Source organism: Topomyia yanbarensis, chromosome 3, assembly GCF_030247195.1.
Source record: "Topomyia yanbarensis strain Yona2022 chromosome 3, ASM3024719v1, whole genome shotgun sequence".
In the NCBI taxonomy this organism is placed as follows: Eukaryota; Metazoa; Arthropoda; class Insecta; order Diptera; family Culicidae; genus Topomyia; species Topomyia yanbarensis.
This window is the reverse complement of record NC_080672.1, coordinates 313,103,074-313,112,064: the sequence shown is the minus strand read 5'-3', so window position 1 is coordinate 313,112,064 and position 8,991 is coordinate 313,103,074. Positions and strand designations below refer to the sequence as shown.

The window sequence follows — 8,991 nt, the reverse complement described above, 5'->3', positions numbered from 1 at the left end:
TATTGAGTCGTCACATTATAAGGTTGTGCACCTTTAAATGGCATTCGTTATGGACTTTGGTGTGCTTCCTAATGCCGTCATGCAATCAAATATATGTTTAATGATGAAATATGTACTCTGTAACTATTGACTATTTCTTTATTCAATTTAATTTTAGTTTCTACAAACAACTTTAAAAAAACAAATCACCAGACACATCTATTTCATGCTTTAAGGTTCAAATGAGAAAGCTTGGAAAAGTGGACATCACGGAAGACAAAAATTTCATTTTTCCTAAAACAGTTGGAAAAATCTTCATGAAAATCAATCAATAGTACTCCACAAATGCCCCGAAAACATTGCTTCAACTGAAAAAACTGCTTTTTTTCATTTTCCAAGATGGCCGCTTTCCCAAGCTTTTTTCAATTGAACCTTAATTATCTATGCCTGGTGTGTTATCGTTGGATCCAACATTGAAACATATACCCTATCCATGGAGCGCCTCTGGCAGATCGTGGTTTCACTCTTTATTTCGCTTTCAGCACAATTTAGCTCTGCTGCACCTCGAGTTCAACTGGCTGTGGTATTACTTATCTAAAGGGCCAGATATGGGTCAAACATTGTGCCGGTAGGTAGGCTAAATTAAAGACGTACTACTTATAACGTTTTTGTTGTGCTGCAACATCAGTAAAAGAAATAAACTTACCTGTTACATTCATGCTAAAGTAAATGAAGTCAGTCTTACACCGGTGTAGTGCATCTGCTGAAACGAAAACGAATATTTAATAGTACGACAAATGGCTTATCTACCTATAAATACTCTTAGGTTCCCCACAAACCTGCCTAGCCTCCTTTAAGGGTGTTCCGTTGTTATGAGGCAATTTTCTCCCTATATACAAATGATATGGAAACACCCTGGTTCAAAGATAATCCCTTTGCGAATGCATCACCTTGGCCCGGTTTCGGTTGACTGAAGAAAATCGTCATCATAAATTTTCTACCACATTGCGTCCAACGTGGAGTCTGCTTTTATTTCTCTCTGTTCTGCTTCTGAGCAGTTAGTTCTTCGCAGTTAGTTCTTCGCAGTTGTGTGTTGTTATTATTAAATATCTTAATTCAACCACCGCTCGCGGATCACACGGATAAGACAGGCTCAATCCGCAAACGAGGGAAAAAAAACTCTTTCACTTTATCTTTCTGCCTCGCTTTCCAGTCGGCAGGCACGATCGGCGAGAATCCGTTTGGAGCGCAGAAAAACGCAAAACACGAATCATAAAATAGATATCCAAAACCGTTTTTGCCATTCCGCCAGCTTCGTGAATCGTTTTTCGTTTGGTTTTTTTCCCGGTGTATTTAAACAATTTAATTGCTTGAACCCTCATCACCGACGGAAAACTATATAATTTAGAATCGAGCGATCGAAACAAGATATACGACGTGTGCCCGAATGAGATAAAAAGGAAGGCTTAGTCACCCTACTCTCGCGGTCGATTAGAGTTGTGTCAGGGCGCGACTGCTCGATAGGATGCTACGGAGCAGCAGTTTGTGGCAATTGGGGGTGAAGAAGATCACCGTTGTTGATCCGTAATCTCAACGAACGGTAGGAGTGATATAAAGAAATGGTTTGTTATGAAATTTATTCTCTGGAATTGACACGGATTAAACACAATTGCACGGAAAAATATAGTTCATATGAGGAATCGAAAATAAAAGTATCAAGAACAGAATATGCTTCGTAAAACCCGCTTCAAATATATTCTCCGATTCATACGCAGTAGTTTTCCATATCCGACTTTTAATCTTGAATGTAACGATATACGGATTTCCCTGTGAACCAAATATTAATTTATTTTTAAACGTTTTATACTGGATGTCTTTTCTTGTTGACTTTTTCGGGTGAAAGTTTTTCAAGCGATACTTATGGTGAAGGTCCTTCACTGAAGGATCTCAATCCGTGGCTGTAGTTCACTGGGAGGTTGATAATAGTCTACGCTCTTTCGCCGGACAAAATCTGTCTCGAGACCATGTGGCATCCGGTTTGAAGTATCTCAGCCATAAATTGATCCACAGGATTCCTGCTTCCATGTCGAAAGAGGAGACTGAAAACAGGAGCTTTCAACAAAAATAGCATGAAAAATCTACGTGACATACCTCGTGCATGTATACTTGCGTATAAAACTATTGGCGCATGTCTTACAGCCGACCTCACAACTCGTAATATTTGTACTGTAACAGTCAATATGACTGTTGATAACATAAATAGGAAATACGATTATTGTTCGGCAAGTTTGTCGCATAATAAACCATCATCTTTTGATGATTTTAATAGAGTTGTATCATACTGTGGCAAAAATAGGTTTGCACTCATAGTCGGTGGTGATGCAAATGCCTGTCACATAATTTGGGCCAGTTCAGATATCAATTTGAGAGGCACCGAATTGATGAAATACTTTAGTAGTACAAATCTGCATAAAGTTTATGTAGGAAATCACCCAAAGTTTGCACGATCAGGTGGGGTAGAAATGTTAGATGTAACTCTCTGCTCTGACGGTATTGCGCTTAAGTTGGCAAACTGGCTCGTACCAAACGAGTTCGAACCATCGTTATCTAATCAAAAGTTTTTGACCTAACGTCTCGTTAGATATCGTTACATATACAAATCCCAAATATACGAACTGGGAGCTCTACGAAGAAGGCTTGGCGACTTAATTTCATTGGTTGAATTGAAAATTTTGCTCCGCATAAGTCTCCGGGAAAAGAAGGAATCATTCCAGTTCTACTACAAAGAGGATATGAATACTTCATGCATATTTTTAAAAAGGTTCTTACTTGTCGTCTTGCAACAGGATGCATTCCATTAGTGTGGCGGACAATAACTGTAAAATTAATTCCCAAAGGTGGCCGCGTCACTTATGAGGAGGCAAAGAGCTTTAGACCGATCAGTCTGACCTTCTTCCTTCTCAAATCTGTGGAACGTTTAATCGACCACTACATTTTGGATGTTAGATTGAGCAAGCATCCGGGGCACGCAATGCAACATGCCTATCAGCGGGGAAAGTCTACTACAATCCTGTTACACAATGTTGTCCACAACATTGAAAAAACTTTTTCCCAAGTTTATACAACATAACCGGGGGTTCGTAAATTGAATTAGTTCGTAAAAAAGTGTTCGTTATTTGGGATTTAGTTCGTAAAAAAAGTTTGCTTCACATTCACACTTATTAATATTCGTTGGTTGAGCAATATTCTCGATAACCCTAACAAAATGGGTATTTTTGGAATGGGTTTAACGAGTAGATATTGAAAATGGACAATTAGAACCGTGTTGAAATCCAAAATGGCGACTTCCGGTTGATCAATATTCTCAATAACCCTAACAATATGAGTATTTTTGGAATGGGCTTGCCAAGAAGATGCTGAAAATGGACAATTCGAACCTTTTCCAAGTTCAATATGACGATTAGCGATTGAGTAAAATTCTTGATAACGAACAATATGGGTTCTATGTCCATCATGTACTCATGAACGCTATCCCGCAAATATTCATATTGTTGAGGTTATAGAGAATTGGATTCCAAAATAGTTCAAGACATCGATTTCCGTCATGCACTCGTCAACCCCATTCCGAAAATACCCATATTGTTGAGGTTATAGAGAATTTATCTAAACCGGAAGTCGCGATCTTGGATTACAAAATGGCTCAAGACATCTATTTGCGTCAAGCACTCGTCAACCTCATTCCGAAAATACCCAACTTATATTAGTAACAATTAACTAAGAATACATAAGCATATAACTTCTTACTGTAATGTACGAACTCAAACTTTCCAAAAAGAGTTCGTTATTTCGAATTTAGTTCGTAAAAAAAGTTACGTAAATCGAATATTACGTAAAAAAGTGTTCGTAAATGGAGGTTTCAGTGTATTTAAAATGCTTTTGACAACGTGTCTTTCGAAGCCATTTTGGAAGCAGCAAGAGGTTATGGAGTACCTTCATATATTACGAACTGGATATACTCAATGCTTAGCAACCGACATCTGTGCTCATCATTAAGACCGGTTAATGTAGTGATAAGGAAACTGAGTGTCTGCGGATGTCCTCAAGGGGGTGTGTTGTCACCACTTCTATGGAACCTTGTCGCCGATGGCTTGTTTAGGAAACTTAATGAGCTTGGTTACTATTTTGTTCGGCAATCTGGTAATAAAACAGTAGCAGCTATTTATGGGAATCATAAGTGTCTGTCTTTTGTCATGGTGTATTTCAACATTGGTTCGTCTGTTGTATGTCCGAAACATCGGATAAATAGACAGCTACTTTTTTAATACCAGATTAACTGCATGCCGAACAAAATAATATCTAAAATTAATGAGCATGAGTTTCCGACGTATGGTTTCGCCGATCATTTTCATATAATGATCACTGGTGTTTGCTTTAACATACTTTTTGCAACAAGCTTTAGGTATTGTTGAGGAATGGTGTCTTCGTGATGGACTATCAGTTAATTCAAATAAAACATAAATGGTGCGATGATGATGATGATTGCTTTACACGCAAAGATGGATTACAACCGGAGCTCGTCCGTTGCAATTCTTTGACTCTGAAATTGTTGTCGCAGAACAAGTTAAGTACGTTGGGGTAATTCTTGACTCAAAACTTAATTGGACGGCTCACATCGATTCCAGATACAAGTTTCATGGCCTTCGGCCAGTGTGGACCGCCATTCGGCAAATCTTGGAGACTCAAACCCAAGTACATTCAGTGGATCTACACAACAGTTGTTAGACCAATACTGGTATACGGGTGCCTTGTTTAGTAGCAGAAAGGATAAGTCATGACAATCCAATCAAAGATAAACCATCTTCTGAGGATGGATCTCATAAATACGAACTCATTCAAATAAGAATTCGAGAAACACTAAAAACAAAACACCTAAGACCTAAGGTTCTAAGACCAATTTTATGAATGGACCAGTTCAGCAAATGTTCCGGATCTTCTGGATGGTCACTATGTGAACAATAGTCAATTTTTCGCTCGGAACTACGAATTTATGCCAATGCAATGTGAACAAATGTTTTCGATAAAACTTTAGAATTCTAGATTCATAAAATAGCCAGTTTTACGGATGTTCCGGATCTTCCGAATAATTTTCACGTATGATCCAGAGTAAGTATTTGAATCAGAGTATCACTATCATTTTAGATGGGATTTTATATAAATTTTCAAGAATATTACAAAATTTTGGGATCAGTTTCAATGATTGATCACTTTGTCGCTTGTTCAGTAGTATATGAAATACTATTATACTGCCGGAATCAGCATCGGAATTGTAATCCGGAACATCACATATCGGTGGTATCATGTACAAATTTCATATATGCATTCTCATTTTTGTTTTATTTGCATTTATTATTAGTATTCTGTCAATAAACCGGTGATTTATGATGACAGTTCTGCATACATCTTTTTATGCCATGACCCCATTCGGCACCGATTCCCACTGGCCAACCTGGTCAAAAACTGTAATATTCACCTGAAACTGAAAATTGAAACTTCAACAAACAATTTGGGTACAAGTTCATGTAGATTTGGCTGAAAATGTGCCTTAAAACTAAGTTCGAAATCGGGGTCAATATGACCCGCTAACACCTTATTCGTAACTTTTTTTGTACAGCCCTTCAGGAATGCCCGACAATTTTGAACTCAATTGAAAATCGTTGCGCTCCATGAAAGAGGAAAAGTCAAGAAATTCCAAACTGCTAGGTGCAAAACTAAAAAAGTTAGCGCATTTTGAAAGTTCATTTTGGGTCATATTGACCCCAACACCTAGGGAAGGTTAAGGTTACTGGCCTCTGGAACAGTAACCAAATAGATCGTGCAACTAGCCACACAAGACAGTGGCCCCAAATGGTTACTTGGGATGAGTATGCACGTGCTCCCAGCGACCTTACACTTACATGTACTTTTCCATTTAAAACTCTCATTGTGAGAATTCTTCCTCGCGAAGAATGGTTATATAGCTGGATGAAGCGACAACTTAGATAATACGTAGTTTGTTATACTGACGGTTCTTTGTGGGAGGGCAGAGTCGGTACTGGAGTCTATTGTCGTGAAATTATATTAAACCAGTCTCATTCGCTACTGTAGATACTGTACCGTATTCCAAGCAGGAATCTTTCCGATCGTATGCGGCGTACAATCGGTACTTCAACAGGGAATTTACAGAAAAAGAATTTATTTTTGCTCTGACAGTCTGTCCTAAAAGCATTTAGTTCGGCAGAGTCGAGATCAAAATTAGTAATCGCATATCAAAATCAAGTCGAAGAACTTACCATTTCAAATGCTATCTACCTTCTATGGGTACCCGGTTATTCCGGTATTACTGGAAATGAATCAGCGGACGGATTGGCCAGAGCTGCCGCTGCGACTGGCTTCGTTGGTCCAGAACCAGTTTTACCCACTTTCGATAAGTTGGATAAAGCACAATATTCGCTCTTGGGCTGCAGCCAAACATGACAACCATTGGCGTAGCCTGTAAACCTGCGATCATAAAAGGACTTTTCTACTGGATGATCGTCCGAAAATATCAAAGGATTTGTGTCTGTTGATACTGTAAATAAATGAATAAATTTTCAAGTACAATTGAAGTATTCTAGTCAGGGCACTGACTGGACATCGCTAACTCATTTATGACACTGCTGCTATTCAGTGTGCTGAGTATTATTCATGTGATCTTTGTAAATCTGATTACAGCACATTATATAATTTCTTACGTAGCTGCCCTGCAGTAATGTAATTGTGTGGTTTTCCATACATAGAGGAATCTATGTACAGGGAGCTGAAACTCAAGGATATGTTATTGTTCCTAACTCAGTGTGGTAAAGAGCTATAGACTTTATCAATAGAGTTTATTTTTCTTTTGAATGTGAAGAATCCAATAAATGTTTTGTGTTGTTATTTTCCATTTTCCAACCATTTTCTTTCACCTCCCTTTCCCTTCTCATCAGAAAAGTGACAGTAAGACATGGCAAGGAGTGAATACCATGGGTAACGTTCTAATTCAGTCAGTGCCCTGACTAGAATGTAAAAAATCGGATATGAACTACAATCATAAAAATCATACTGTAAAAGTCGTTTAGAGCAACCTTTAGTATATAAACCGGAACAAAATATATCCAGTTCTTACAAAGTAGTTTTCTGTAAACGACCTTAAATCTTGAGTGTAAAAATATACGGATTTCCCTGTGAACGAATTATTTGTTTTTGAACGGTTTTTATACTGCATGTTCTACTTTGCCGACTTTTTCGGGTAAGAGATTTTCAAGCGATTCTTATGGTGTTGAATTTTACGGTTTTTACTGTCAAAGCTTATATTTGTTTTTTACATTCTATAATATTCAAAGTTGTTTATGCTCTGTCCTTGTGATTGTGAATTCTTCTGAATTCTTCTGATGTTTCAATATAGAGTATGCGCTGCGCTATATAAGCTGACCAACTCTGACGAAGAAATCCGTACACCATACCACGCTCATTTGGTCGAATAGGAAGATTTCATTTAGTAGAAAATGCCATTTGGCCAAACGTCATTTACCCGAATGGCCCATTTGGCTGAATGTGATATTTGGATCTTTTCAAAAAAAAAGGATGAAAAACAAAATTAAGTTATCAGAAATGCTAAAAAGCTTGTTTTTACGAACATTTTTACTGATGACCAAAAATTGTTGTAACTTCTATCGGTCTATGATTTCGAAGTTATTGTGCAATTTTTATAAAAATCGCGGAAGCTTCATTAGTAATAACTTATAGTTGAAAGACATATTTTTTTCAAAAAAGGCTCGATTTTAAAAATTTTCGAAATAAGATAGGAACAAATCTGCGTTGGATTAAACTATACATATTCCGACAATTGGAACAACTTTATTAAATATTTAACACTCACATGAATCATATTTGAAAAAATAGTTAAAAATGGATACCCATATTGAAAAGAAGGAAAATGTCTACAGAACATTTAATAATTACAAATATTGTATATGCAAGAATATATAACCAGTAGTCAATTAAGAACAAAAAATCACATTCGTTATTATTTAGTTCCTATTTTGCTATTATGGTTTGCTTGAACTTTGCCAAATATCTTAAATAAGGTATTTGCATTTACGTCAAACCGCTTTATATCCGCCTTTTGACAGTTTCAGTCAAAGCGCTTTTAGGGATTATTCCGAAACTACAATCTCCAGTAAATAAAACAACCGACGTATGGTGTCGATACAGAGAGAGAGAGAGATTGTAATTTTCCTGTATAGGACCGAAAGTTTTAACATTGTCCTTTAAACCATCTACTGTCGGGAGTCATATCCGGCTGACCAGTCCATTTGGTAGCGTCATCGGCTACGTTCAGCTTGGTAGGCACCCAGCGCCATTCATTTATCTCAGTGATTTCGAGAATCTCGCTAACTCGAAACGGCGTCGGCGTCGGCGGTAAAACATGATGATGAGTTATGTTCTACCATAGACCATGCGGTAGACTTGGGTGCAACGCCCAACTCCTACTCTGCATAAGGCAAAGAATTCTTCACATTTCCTTTCGATCATGCCCATATGAGCCTGCCTAGTTCTAGTTTTCCGTTCTAAGTTTATAACTGATTCGCTCTAGAATACCTATCCGTCTTTCAATTTCATTGCTTTCGTTTCTCTTAGTCTCAAATTTGCCGAAAATAGCCAACAAAATCGATACAGTGAACTGAAGTATGGAGAATAGACAACAAAGCTGATCAGGACCCTTCAGTTGTCCGGAGTCATAAGATTAGCCGTAAGCCGTGGCCGCTGCATCCCATACGATTCTCAGTTTCCCAGGCTTGTTTGGGTTTGTTACGGGAAAGACGGGAAGATACCACATACGAGCGTATGACTGAGCGAGCTCCAGACTCGGTTGAGGGCTTCGGCTGCATCATTCTCCAACCGTCGAAGAGCCATCGCACGGCTATCAGGGAGGCGAATGTCGTCAAATCTCCA

At 38.0% G+C, this 8,991-nt stretch overlaps 1 long non-coding RNA gene across 1 annotated transcript; it reads right to left on the bottom strand.

Annotated features, from left to right (window-relative positions):
* Positions 1-322: 322 nt before the first annotated feature.
* Positions 323-849, bottom strand: LOC131689176 (uncharacterized). Its single transcript, XR_009305358.1, has 3 exons — positions 819-849; positions 686-742; positions 323-616 (listed from the first exon to the last, which is right to left on the bottom strand). It is a non-coding gene; the product is annotated as an uncharacterized LOC131689176 (long non-coding RNA).
* Between the last annotated feature and the right edge of the window lie 8,142 nt (positions 850-8,991).